The sequence below is a fragment of the Solanum verrucosum genome, unplaced genomic scaffold (assembly GCF_900185275.1).
Source record: "Solanum verrucosum unplaced genomic scaffold, falcon-dt-bn FXZP01000261.1, whole genome shotgun sequence".
Taxonomy (NCBI): Eukaryota; Viridiplantae; Streptophyta; class Magnoliopsida; order Solanales; family Solanaceae; genus Solanum; species Solanum verrucosum.
In genome coordinates, this window is record NW_026019969.1 from 12,641,203 (window position 1) to 12,655,302 (window position 14,100).

At 28.0% G+C, this 14,100-nt stretch overlaps 1 pseudogene; it reads left to right on the top strand.

The window, feature by feature from the left end:
* The first annotated feature begins 10,429 nt into the window (after positions 1–10,429).
* LOC125815217 (transcription factor bHLH95-like) lies at positions 10,430–13,137 on the top strand (annotated as a pseudogene).
* Positions 13,138–14,100: the final 963 nt, after the last annotated feature.

Below are 14,100 nucleotides of genomic sequence, written 5' to 3' on the forward strand. Positions count from 1 at the left end.
AACACCACTGCTTGATGTAATTCCTCTTCGATCATAAAGTCTTGCCTTTAATTTTCTCCATTGAAAACGTGATAGTAGGTTCTCCATGAATTATTTCGATTGATTTTATAATTGTTTTTGAGTTAATTAAGGCAAATTGTTTAGAATTTATAGTATTGAATTGAAAAGGGTGACGTATGTGATGGTTTGGGGTGGTGGGGCCAGCTGGACAGCCTCGAAAGGAGGCCGTCCAGTGGCCGTAGCAGCCATGACTGCTGCCTGCCGACATTGGGTTTGAAAAGTAGTCCCCGTAATCCGTGCGCTCTTTCAGTGATCCCACTGAATTTCTCTGTTTAGTTTTGGTGATATTCGCCCATTCCTTTAAAATTGTTGTGTAAAAATAGTTTGCAAGAACTCTGCTTGGTAAAACTAAGAAGCTTCATTTTATGTTTACAAATACATGATGCATTTATATACTTGCATCTGAAAGCAGTGGCGGATTTAAATTTTTTGTTGAGGGGGTTCGAAGTATAAATAAGTAAACATGTAAAAGTTACAAGATGAAAAATCGAGTGACATGGGAGGAAAATTTTAATTTTAATCTGCTAAATTTAACTTATATTGTCATATTGTGTTTATGTTCTTCCTACTTTTATCCTGGTCCATCGAGCTTTTAAATTTTCTAGTGTCTTTCCTTTTATTTTGTAGTATTCTACTTTTTAGATTTTTTTCTAAATTTTGAATTAGTGCACATTTAATCATATGTTACTTTAAAAACCATCAAGATTCTTTAGAAAGGTGTAAAGATCGAGTTACTAATATTATAGTGCATATTCTGAAGATAAATAAATGACATCGCCGATTTGTTTAGTTCATTTAATTCAATTTACTAGATTAATCATTTGTTTTAAAAAATAAATTATGAACCAATCAAATAAGTTTAGTTTAGTTTTAATCTCTTTAGAATTGACTTGAAAATAGTAAGAAAGAGATACAATAACATTAAGAAAGAATTCAATTAAATCGATTTTATTAAAAGAATATTCACAACCTTTAAAATTTTCCATTCGATTAATCTTAATTTACTTTATTTTGTATAATAATTTTCTAATTCAATTTTAAATTTAATAACAATACATCATTTTCTCAAAGAGTTTCTTTAAGTTAGTACATGAGAAGAGATTTATGTGGAAATAAAATGAGCAATATAAATAAGAAGAATAAAAGACAAAAATATAAAATATGTGGCTAATAAATTTAAACAAAGATAAATTGAGAAAAAGAGATAACATAAAAAGAAAAATTTTAAAAATAAATAAAAATAATATAGTTTTAGATTGAATTAAAAAAAGGAAAATTACGCAGTTAAGCAAACTTATACTACTTAATTACTCATCATAGCTATAGTTTGCTATAATTACCACTCACGACTAACATTATACATTAATTACGCGGGCTGACTTCGAGTTTGTATAATTAGTCATGTTTGTATATGTATAATTCGTCAGAATATACATATGTATAATATACAATTATCTAACCTATATACATATACAATTCACCTCTCTCCCACTCTCTGCCCTCTCTCTCCCAATCTCGCTCGCCTCTCTTCTCCTTCTCCCAATCTCGCTTGCTATATATACAATTGCATATGTATAATATACAATTGCATATGTATAATATACAATTATCTAACATATATACATATACAATTCACCTCTCTCCCCCTCTATGCCCTCTCTCTCTCGCCTCTCTCCTCCCTCTCCCAATCTCGCTCGCCTCTCTCCTCCCTCTCCCAATCTCGCTCACCTCTCTCTTCCCTCTCCCAATCTCGCTCACCTCTCTCTTCCCTCTCCCAATCTCTCTTGGCATATATACAAATATATATGTATAATATACAATTATCTAACCTATATACATATACAATTCACCTTTCTCCACTCTTTGCCCCCTCTCTCTCGCCTCTCTCCTCTCTCTCCCAGTCTCGCTCGCCTCTCTCCTCCATATAACATGTAGCTACGAATTGTAATTATCAAACTATAGCTATGAAGAGTAATTAGACTATTTTTGAGTGGCTATATGTGAAAGTTCCCCATTAAAAAATAATGAGGCCTTTTATTGGGTATTCTAAGCCCAAAACTGAGCCAATCTCAGCCTTTTCAAAGCAATAAAAAAAGTTAAAACTTGTTGCACTCACCAAGAATCGAACTCGGAACCTACGGTTTAGAACTGAACCCCCTTACCAGTGAGCCATGCTCCTCTTTTGGTTGTTGAGAGGGTTTATTTTAGTATCTATACGCTTAAAATCAGAAGTTTTCTTCATATATTCAGTGTAATTTTTCGACCAGGGGGTTCGGGTGAACCCCATAAGATCAACGTAGGTCCGCCCCTGTCTGAAAGTCTTTAGGTTATATGATGTTGGTTAAGGGAAAAAGTTCAAGCAAAAATTGTGTCTTACTATAAAGTGGCTCTAAATCTTACACTTGCGAATTTTATAAATTTTGGGTTCACTATTTTGTGAGATAACATTTTCAATTGCATAGTAACACTATATATTGGTATTGCATGAAGAAGACGATTGATAAGATATTCAATTTAATTTTATAAGTAAAGTTTGAAAAAAATAGTGTTAATTATGCATGTTAATTTTATTCCTATTTTAATAATAAAAAAATGGCTATTTTCAAAAGATTCATATTCAACTAAGTTAATTTGAAACAAATAATAGAATAATGAAAAAATAGAATAATAACAATAATAATTAATTTAACTGAAGCAAAGGAAAAATAACATATGATATATAATAAAAATAAAAGAATAAGAAACTGAAGAAAAAGTTATTCATATAAACACTTTGTATATATCTATATATAATAAGCCACAATGCAACTATCATTGTAACTATCTTGTTAGCTTTCAATCAAAAGCTAATAAGATTTTTAGTTACATATTTATTATTTAGTTAAATAATAAATATGTCATTGTATGAGCTATTTATTACTCATTCCTTTTGAATTTGTTAATCTGATTTTGATCTGACACATAGTTTACGAAAGTAAATTAGATTTTGAGAAAAAACATTAAGTGATACTTGAAGTTGTCCGAGATTTTCAAAAAAGACACCTAACTTTGCGTGCGTCCTATTACCCCACAAAACATTCAAAATCACAATAAATACACATTTTTTACACAATATTTCCACTTTGGACAAAAATATCCTTCAAATGTGCAATTTCTTAAAAACAAAAAGTCGGACCCATTATTGATGTATTGAAGGATGCTTTGGTAATTTTCTATGATGAATTCGTTTTGTTTGTTTCTTTTAAATTTATTTTACTATACTAAATAATTGTATAAAATATTATGAATTACGATAACTAATTACTTAAATATTTAAAAGATATAAAAATATATAAAAGATCGGATTGACTCTTCAAATTTTATCGGTGACACATAAATTGGGACAAATGAAATAATATATATTATTTGAAAATTTCTTAGAAAGTACTATAAATTACAGTAATTAACAGCTAGAAATATTTCAAAGACAAAAAAAAATTGATTGAATCTCAATTTTTTTTAGTACTACATAAATTGAGAAAGAAGAAATGACCTCTATTATTTGAAAATGACGTAAAAGTATTACAAATCATACAATAAGAATTAACAATTTTAAATTTTAAAAGACTTTAATATTTTATACTTATTCTATTTCCACTTTGAACAAAAATATCCTCCCAATATGCATATTTTTTTAAACAAAAAGTGGGATCCATTATTGATGTATTCAAGGATGCTTTGGTAATTTTCCTATGATGAATTCGTTTTGTTTGTTGTTTAATTTTTTTTAAATAATTGTATAAAATATTATAAATCACAACAATTATTTACTTAAATATTCAAAAGATATAAAAATATGTAAAAGATCTGATTAACTCTTCAAATTTTATCGGTGACACATAAATTGGACAAATGAAATAATATATATTATTTGAAATTTACTTAGAAAGTACAATAATTTATAGTAATTAACAATAGAATATATTAAAGACAAAAAAAATTGATTGAGTCTTGAAATTTTATTAGTACCACATAAATTGAGAAAGAAGAAATAACCTTTATTATTTCAAAATTGCGTAAAAGATATTACAAATCATACAACAATAATTAGCAATTTAGAATGTTAAAAGACATAATTTTTTTTTTACCATAGTTAACAATAATTAAAAATTTAAACTATTTTAAATTATTATTAAAGTTTGATTAACTCTTTAATATTGTCTTTGTCATATAAATTGAAACAAAAAATGATACATATTGGGCCCGTGCTAGCACGGGCTCCGATGTCTAGTATATATATATACAAAAAAGAAAAGGAAAGGGAAGAGTGTCAAAAACACACTTAGGTGTGTTTGGTATGAAGGAAAACATTTTTCGAAAAATGTTTTCCAAATCAACTCATTTTTCTCAAATTCAAAGAAATGACTTTCCTTCAAAACCTAAGGAAAACACTTTTCAAAACTTTCCTCCAATTTCAAATTACAATTTTTTTGTTGAAAAATCAATTTTTTTTGTTGAAAAATAAATAAATTTAAAGCTTATTTTAAAAAATTATTTTTCAACTTCAATTTTTTTTATTTTTTTACCCACCCTTACCTTGACCCCCCCTCCCACCAGCCCCTACCCTCCCCCCAAAAAAATAAAATAAAATTTAATGTTTTTTTAAAAAAATATTTTCAATTTTAAAATTTTATTTTCACCCCACCCATACCCTCGACACCCCCACCTCCAAAATAATAATAAATTTAAAGTTTGTTTTATAAAAAATACTTTCAATTTCAAGTTTTTGTTTTTCATCCCCCCCCCCGCCCTCCCCCCACCAAAGAAAAATTAAAGTTTGTTTTTAAAAAATATTTCGAATTTCATTTTTTTATTTTTTCACCTCACCCCACCTCTACCCGCGCCCCCCCTCCTATCATCCCATCCCCACCCCCCAAAAAAATAAGTTTATTTTTAAAAAATAATTAATTTCAAATATTTTTTTTTACCCCCATCTCACCTCTACCCCCGCCCCCCAAAAAAAAATTAAGTTCATTTTTTAAAAATATTTTCAATTTCAATTCAAAAATTATTTTCTACTGTCTAGTAAAAAAAGAGATATTTTCATTCATAAATCAAACATTAAAAAATCTTTTTTGAAAAATATTTTCTACTCAACAACCAAACATGAGAAAATAAGTCAAAACTCAACTTATTTTCCAGGCAAACATTTTCCATGGAAAACATTTTCCTTCATACCAAACACACCCAAACTGTTGAAAGCGTGAGTTTTATACCTAAACCATCACTTATTAGTTTGAGAAACACATCTCTATCGTTTATAACACTCATGGTGTGTGTAATATATTTTCTCTTTTATTTAAAAAAATTGTCACATCACAATCTACATGACAAAATATTTCACCTTGACAAAAATTAAATAGATTATTAGTATTAATTAAAATTAAAGATTAAAAAACTATTATCTCAAAAAAAATATGTCAAATATTTATCTTACCCCAGTTCATCACTTCCTTTCACCGAACACCCCCCCCCCCCCCCCCCCCCCTTTTCTTTTATAAAAGTATTTAATTTTGTTTTTTACTTCATCCCCCCCTCCCCCCTCAAATACTAATTTAGATATTATTATATTTTCTTTAAAAAATTATGTTACCCACTCTACCTATTCCTTCGCTTCTATTATTTTTCTTTTTTACTTGCCGCCACAAGACTTTTTTTTGGAATAAATTATTTATTTATGTTATAATCTGTACACAAGCAGAAATTAGGAGCAAAGGGTCAAATAGAATTGGTAATTTTTTTATTTTTAAAAAACAAAATAATATCAATTTTTTGGGGGAATGAGTAGGTGGTTTGAGGGGAGGGTGAAGTATGACTTTTTTTATAAAAAAGATTATAAAAGAAATCTTTAAATAAAGTAAAACGACGGGGGATGGAAGGTGGGGGTACGGGGAGGAGGTGGTTGAGTGGGATAAGAAAAATAATTTAATTTTTCTTTAAAAAAATATTTTCTTATGAATAGTTTTACTTTAATTTTTAATTAATATTAATAGTTTATTATTTAATTTTTGTCAAGGTGAAATATTTTATCCATATGAAATATCATGTGTCAAGATTTTTTCAAATAAAAGAGAGTGCATTACACATATCATTGAGCCACTGAGGTGTGTTTTTCAAATTAATAAGTGATAATAATTTAAATATGAAACTAAATTAAAATAAAATAAAATAATTTAAGTGTGCTTTTAACGATTAACGTAAATCTGACATTAAAAGAAAAAGACAAAAAGGAAAAAAAATGCAAAAAGACAAAAAATCGTGATTACAATTAACAACAAACGCAAGCATAGAGAGAGGCCCGAAAATACTGAAAAAATGAACAGAAAATACTGATAAAATGAACAACAAAAACGGCTCATATTATGACAAACCACTATTTGCAACTCCAATTACGTCACACAGACAACTATTCTCTTCCATCGTCATATACTTCTTTTCTTTTGATTTGGTATTCGATGTTCATTTCAAGACTTGATTTATTTAAATTTGTAGTTGAATATCATAAATTGATTAGTCTTACTATATATGTACTTTAAATTAGCTCAATAAAAAAAAAATTGCATTTTGATTTAATTTAATGATAAGAGACAGATTCACAGATATTACTAAACTCCTTCCATAACAATTCTATATTATACTCACACATTTATGTTGATTGAAGGTTTATATACTTCTATGACTGGGCAATCAAATGCTACGACTTATTCTAAGGGAGGCTAATATGATAGCAGATATATTAACGGAATACTAAAGAAAATCTATAAAATCATATATGACAATTCTTATAATGTTTTTGAATCATCTCTAATTCTTTTGTGATTTATGCTCTTGATAGAGAGCTTAATTATAGAATTGTTTCACAAAGACGAGTTCATTTTTGTATCTTTATGGATGAACCTTAATATATAAATAAATTTCTTTCATTTAAGTAAAAAATAATACTTCATGGTCACTGATCAGAATTGTCCGCTATATATATTTTGTTGGTTTGATGAGTATTTTTTACTTATGATTCTCGATATTTCAACGCAAGTCTCGATTAGTTGAAGTAATTGTGAAGATTATAAGTTTAGGAATTTTATTTTTGCGGAAACTTGAACCCAGGCTAGCTAGAAAATGACAAATTTTGAACTTTAAACCTTGTTTGGATGGTTATTACCTGTTATATTGTAATTGTATTGTTAGTTTAAATACAATGATTATTTTAATTGTTACTTAAATTCTATTTTATTGTATCGTTTAAATCCATCTATAGTTAACAATGAAATAGTGTGATTGCATCATTACCTTAATATTTTCTTCTCATTTTGTCTTTATTTATTATTTAATAATTATATTTCTTCTTTTATCCTACCTCGTACCTTACTTTTCTTTTATGTAAATCATAGATTTGTGACATTATGTAACGACAGAGAATAATACAATCTATCCAAACATTATATTCACATTAAAACAATACAATACAATACGATATATTATTAAACAAAACACGATAACCATCCATACAAAGAGTTATTAATCTAGTTGATAAATAGGCTTAATGTCTAGAATATTTTGACTGTAACCTTAATTATCATTGGGGCTCTATATAATGAAATTTTTTCTTAGTTACCAAAGAATTTTTTTTTGTGTGAAAGCTATACTAATTGACGTTATTAGTGAGACAGTATTAAATTTTTTAAAATATCAGTTCTTTCACTTTCACGTAACCTTATTATGTGACTACATAATTTTTAATTTTTTTTTTAAGCACGTAATTTACCAAACTAACTTTATTAATTATACTTTAAACTAAATAAATAATATTTCTTTTTAGGTACTCCATCGTGAATTTCTTCCCCACCCCAACTCCTTTTTTTCCATCATATAACTAAACTAAAGTTATAGTATATGGTGTTTATAAATTTGATATTCGGATAGAAAAATATTAAAATAAAAAGAATATAACTAGTACAATAAATAAACAAATTTAGTATATTAAAATAGTGAGAAGTTAACGCTATTAATGAGTGTGACAATATTATATATATATAAACAACGTCATTTCGCATATTTCCTATGTGTTTCAACATTGCTAGTATTTTTTTCCTGTAAGTATTATAGAGACATTTGGCGATAAGCTTGTGTTTGAGATTAATAAATGATTAAAGTGTGTCGTTCACGTTATAAAATATTCAGTCAGAGCTTCTTTTGTATAAGGAGCAAGGTATTATAATATCTAGTAAGGTATATGGAAAAAAGAAAAAGAAAAAGAAAAAGAAGAAAGTAACTATGTAGTAAAATTATTTAATTTTGTATTATATTAATTAAATTATTAAATTTAGAATTATAATCTTGTATAATGTTACTTAGAAATTCCCCTAAATAGAACGAAAATTAATCATATATTACACCCACAAATCGAAATGGGTCTTCACCAATTTTTTGTGACAAGTGTAGGATTTGAAATGATTGTCTTAATACGTAATGCTCGTGTTTATGTGTTGATAATAATGAAACAGTCAGCATTAGTCACAAGATAATGGTCCTACCTGTCAAAAACAAAATACATAAACAAGTATAGTGAGATTTAATTTTTGGACGGAGTAAAATCAGCTCATAAAATTACTGATTTCTTAGAGATTTAATTTTTGGACGGAGTAAAATCAGCTCATAAAATTACTGATTTCTTTAATTTGTTTATATTTAGACGGGTCAGTGATCTGTTTATTTTATTAATGAAATTTATTTTAATATGTTTAATTTAACCTATTTTAAGATTATGTTAATATGTTGTCTAAATTGATCCATGTAAAATTTTGTTTCATATGTTGTTGTTGTTGATGTATTATATAAGAAAAAAGTTTTATTAGAGTACAAATAAAAAAATAAAACTTAATAAGAATTTGGTAGATTGGGCTATGACTCGGAATTTAGCCCACTTCAATCCAAATAACATGACTCATTTTTTTTTTTTTTCAACTCAATTCGATTTAATATGCCTAAATTCAATTTTACCTATTCATTTGACTACGATTGTTTAAAATCGAATCGAAAAAAATTATTGATTTATCGGTAATGAGTTATTTGTTTGGTGGTTTCGGTAACAATTTCGATTTTTTTTATTATCAGGTATTGCTTTTTAACGGGTTGAAGTTTTTTCTTAACGAGTAATCGATAACCCCCCTAGTAAATTAAAAAAATTATATTTATACCGTTTAGTACATAAAGTCCTTGACTTAGAATTTAGTTTCATACGTGTATTTCTGATTGTTTCAAACTCTCAGATATTCTAAAATGTGAATATCTTTGCTTTTGAGCAAAATGCAATCTCTCAACTCATATACATGGTTCATTTGGTTTGTCAACTTATTTCTAAGTGATTTTTAGTGATTTTTTAAATCAAATTTTAACGATTGAATCGATTAATCAATAATCGATAGGTCAATATTTTAATGGTTCTATAACGATTTAACATATCTACAAACAACCGATAAGTCAAATCAGTAAGTTTCAAAATCGAACGAAACAATCAATACACCACCCTACATTTGATACTCCTGCAATAAACAATTTTTTACAAATAAATAATAAAAAATTGTCGATTATACTATTTATTAATGAATTATAAAAAAAAAACGGCTAGCTACAAACTAGTGGAGAATTAGGAAAGAATTAATATCCTAACTAATTCCTTTTTTTCTCCTAATAAAGGGGAAGTCATGATTAGTATTTAGAGGTATTTTAACTTCCTGGTCAGAAGATGAAATAAAATGATGATCCTTTTCTTTTTTATGGAACGGATATTGCATGATAAAAAATTTTATTCACGAAAAAACACTTGCTTAATTATTGATTCTAGTGTGATTAACTTGAATAAATGAGTAAAAAAATGCGTAAAATCTAATGTATATAATTGAAGCCAGCTATTAATGAAATTTCATTAACATTAATAATCACGTGAATAAGTTATTATTAAAATCTCATTTACGCTAGTCATGTAACCTCTTATATTATAAGCCTACAACTCAGACATACCTAATTCATATAACTTAAGAATTAAGACTCGCATTTTTTTTAAAATAATTTTTTTAAGTAAATTATATTTATATACAATCATTTTAATTATTATTATTTTAATTGAAAAAAACTTAGGCGGTTTGTATAGATGAGAATAATAACTTGATTAGGTTTGTAATTTAATATTTGTAATTAAAGTAATTAATTTTAATTAATTGTTTTTAGTAGTGATAAGTGTGAATTGGGACCCAATTGAGTGAGAACAAAATCTGTAACAAAAGTACTTTAGCTACCGTTTTTTGTTTTGAAGCCAGTAACGGCATTTTGGCTTATGATTGTATTTTGTTTTTTTTATTCATTACAAATGAATCATCCTTTTTTTATCTCTACTTTTTATTTCTTTTTCCCCTTTTTGCCACCCTTCTCTATATTCTTTTCATATTCAATATTCATCATATCCAATCCCTCATTTCTCCATTTTACACTTTGCCCCCTACAAGAAAAAAATTCTATATATAGGCGTAACTTAGGTTACAATATCAGACCACCTGAAAAAGAAAAAAAATGAATGGAGGCGGCGAGAATAATCATGGTTTGCCATGGGAAACTAATGATTTCTGGTCATACCTGAACTTGAATGACAATCAAATTGGGAGTGAAGAGACGTTTGAGGGTGACAAGTTGCCAGATCCGACTAGGTCTGATACTTGTCAGCCGCTAACAGTTGTTAATGAGGTGGTAACAACTGATGTTGGTAAGAAGAGAAGTCCACCAAACCGGAAAAGGAATGGTAAGGGAATTGCTGAGCCAAATTCTGGTGTTGATGGGGCCGAAGGCAAAAGAGAGTCAGAGCATGAGATACACATATGGACAGAGAGAGAACGGAGAAAGAAGATGCGAACCCTGTTCGAGACTCTTCATGAGTTGGTTCCTAACCTCCCTGCTAAGGTAAAAAAGAATTCTTTCAATGACATACATTGTTTTTTATTATCCGATATCTTATCGATCAAAAGGAAAATAATTCAATAAATTTTATGATTATCTGCAACAATTTTCTTTTGTTTTTCCTTTTATTGTCTTCTGCATTAATTAGTAACCATATCAACTCATCGAGAATTATTCGAAAAATGAACATGATTTTTTTTTATCAAATAAAAACTTGCAAAAGCTTACTAATGGAGACATGATTCTATATATATATATATATATATAGTGTTTTGTAACAAAACTAAACTAAAAATAAAAATTAGAACAACCATTTCTAGTAGAACCTCAACCCAATTGGAATAAGTTTATTTGGTGATATACACATTTCCCTTATTACTAATTTGTATATTCCAAAAATAGAATAATAAGATGCATTTTGTTTACCAAAAGAGTGAAGGATAAAACAATATAGAACTTCCGATTTTTTTGCATATATAGTCATAAAAAGAAAATCTCCACAAATTTATTTGTTTTTTCTCTTCTAGCATAAGAATATGAAGTTTTCAACATTATTCTAAATTTGTCAAAAAGAACATTTTCTTAATCCGTATAATTATAAGATCTATGTAACTCATTGAAGTACTTAATAAGTATATCATTAACCATATAGAACCAATACACTAGTAGTAGCATATTTTGACTTGTTATTACCGATAAAACTTGCTTATTTTTCATATTAATTACAACCAATAACACTTTTTATGTAAATCGCTTATTACAATTAATTTTATAAGAGGATAGATTGGTCAGATGCGTAATAGACAGGATTTAAAGATTATAAATTTCAAATTATAGCCTCTTTTTGTAATTTGTACTTATTAAATGAATATTTTTTAGACACTAATAAATGACTTGAAAATAATTAACTCGTGTATGATATTCCCTTGACTTCTTCGTGTGTGTTAACTTTTTCCTTAATCAGTGAAAATTCTGATTTCGCGATCTGAAGTAGAAATTAAATTAATTTCATATTTTTTGTATATGCAGGCTGATAAGTCTACAATAGTTTATGAAGCAGTGAACCACATCCTAAAGCTGCAGAATACTTTCAAAGAACTTGAAAGTCAAAAGCTAAAAAGGCTAGAAGAATATAGCATAAGGTTGATGGGTTCACAAAAAATTGATAATAGTTGGGAGAAGTATGTGGGTGATCAAGGATCAACCTGCAATTCTACAACTATTACACCAACAAATCATGGTGCTAGTCCCCTTATTCCAACAAGTTTTATGACATGGAGTTCACCAAATGTGATACTAAGTGTCTGTGGTGAAGATGCACATATTAGTGTGTGTTGTCCTAAGAAGCCAGGGCTAATTACCATGATTTGTTATGTTTTGGAGAAACATAAGATTGACATTGTGTCTGCTCAAATTTCATCTGATCAATTCAGAAGCATGTTCATGATCCAAGTTCATGTAAGTCCTTTCATTTTCTTCAAAATAATATATTGGCCATTTTGAACATTGTGAACTAGGGTTTATAGTTAGCACACTCTTCGATTTATTTTACGCGTCTTTGTTTGATTGATCAAAAAATTGAAGAATGACACGCGTTGAGAAATTCTTTTGAATTGGGTGTTTGGAAAATATATAGTTATTTATTCTTTTATAAGTTCCACGTCTAATTAAATATTTATCTTCACATGAAATGGAAGTAAAAAAAAAAGTATATGTCTATCTTTTTTATAGAAATGCCTCCTCCCACCTAGTCTCACCCTGAGGTTGAAATTCTCTATTTGCTACTACATATAGTTTAGTCATAGATTATGTTTAGAAATTATTTAGATTGATTTACCTAAGTCAAGTGTTTAACATAAAAATACAGTCTTTCTACTTTTACAAGATAATATAGATAACATGTGTACATATATATTACTCTCTTTAGATTTTAGTGAGTATATTATTATTGTTTGGTTCTAAAAACATGTTTGATCGATGTATATTTAGGCAAAAGGTGAAAGTGGCATAGCTCAATTCGCGGTAGCATTCAAAGTGGAAGAAAGGTTGAAGCAAGCTGCAATTGAGATAATGTCACTAGCAACCCCCAAATGATCAGTTTAGTTTCAAATTAAAGTTCATCCAGTTATAGAGGATGGACGTCTGTTGCCGTAAAGGCCATCATAGTTCATCCAGTGGAGGATGAACGGCTGTGGCCGTCAAGGCTATTTTATTTACTTTTGCATTTCTCTTTCTGTCGCCGTTTAGACATTCTCTATTTACTTTTATAGTTCATCCGGTAAAGGATGAACAACTATGGCCGTAAAGGCTATTTTATTTTCTTTTGCATTTTATGATGAACGTCTGTCTCCATATCGGAGGAATGAAAACTATGAAAAGTTTATTCCAATGATATTTATAAATAGCAAAAATCTTGATTTATGTGTTTGCTTTAAGGGTGTGTTTGGTATGGATGGATATTTATCAATCCCAAGAACCAAGTTTTAATTTTCCAACTCTCACCTACTCATTTTATAAATATAAAAACGAACTTTTTTTTTAAAAAAAAATTACATCGTAGGAGTACTTTTGTTCTACTTCTTAAAATTCAACTATATATGTCGAGATACAAAACATGAATCATATTTGTAATTATTATTTTTCTTAAAATTGAAGGCCTATTATTATAAAATTTAATTCGACTTTTAAGCGCTTATAATTAATATTTTGAGCTGCTCCTAATCCTTCACTATCATTCTATAGTATTTTTCTAAATTATGATGTATAAATAGTCTTTAGATACAAAAAAAATTCTTACTTACCAAATAGCATAAATAAGCAAGAAACTGAAATTACTCATTTTTACTCTAGCTCCTCCTCCTTTTCCTGTAGGATAGGATCCTCCTTGGTCCTTCTTACCAAATAAACCTTAAGAGATAATAAAAAAAAATCACGTTCCTTAGCTTTTCTAAAGAAGGTAAGCTAAGAAAATTATTTATATTTTGTTATGTAAAGAGGAATTCTCTTTTTACTGAATCAATCTTTAATTGAAGTATAGCATTATGAAATTAATCTTTC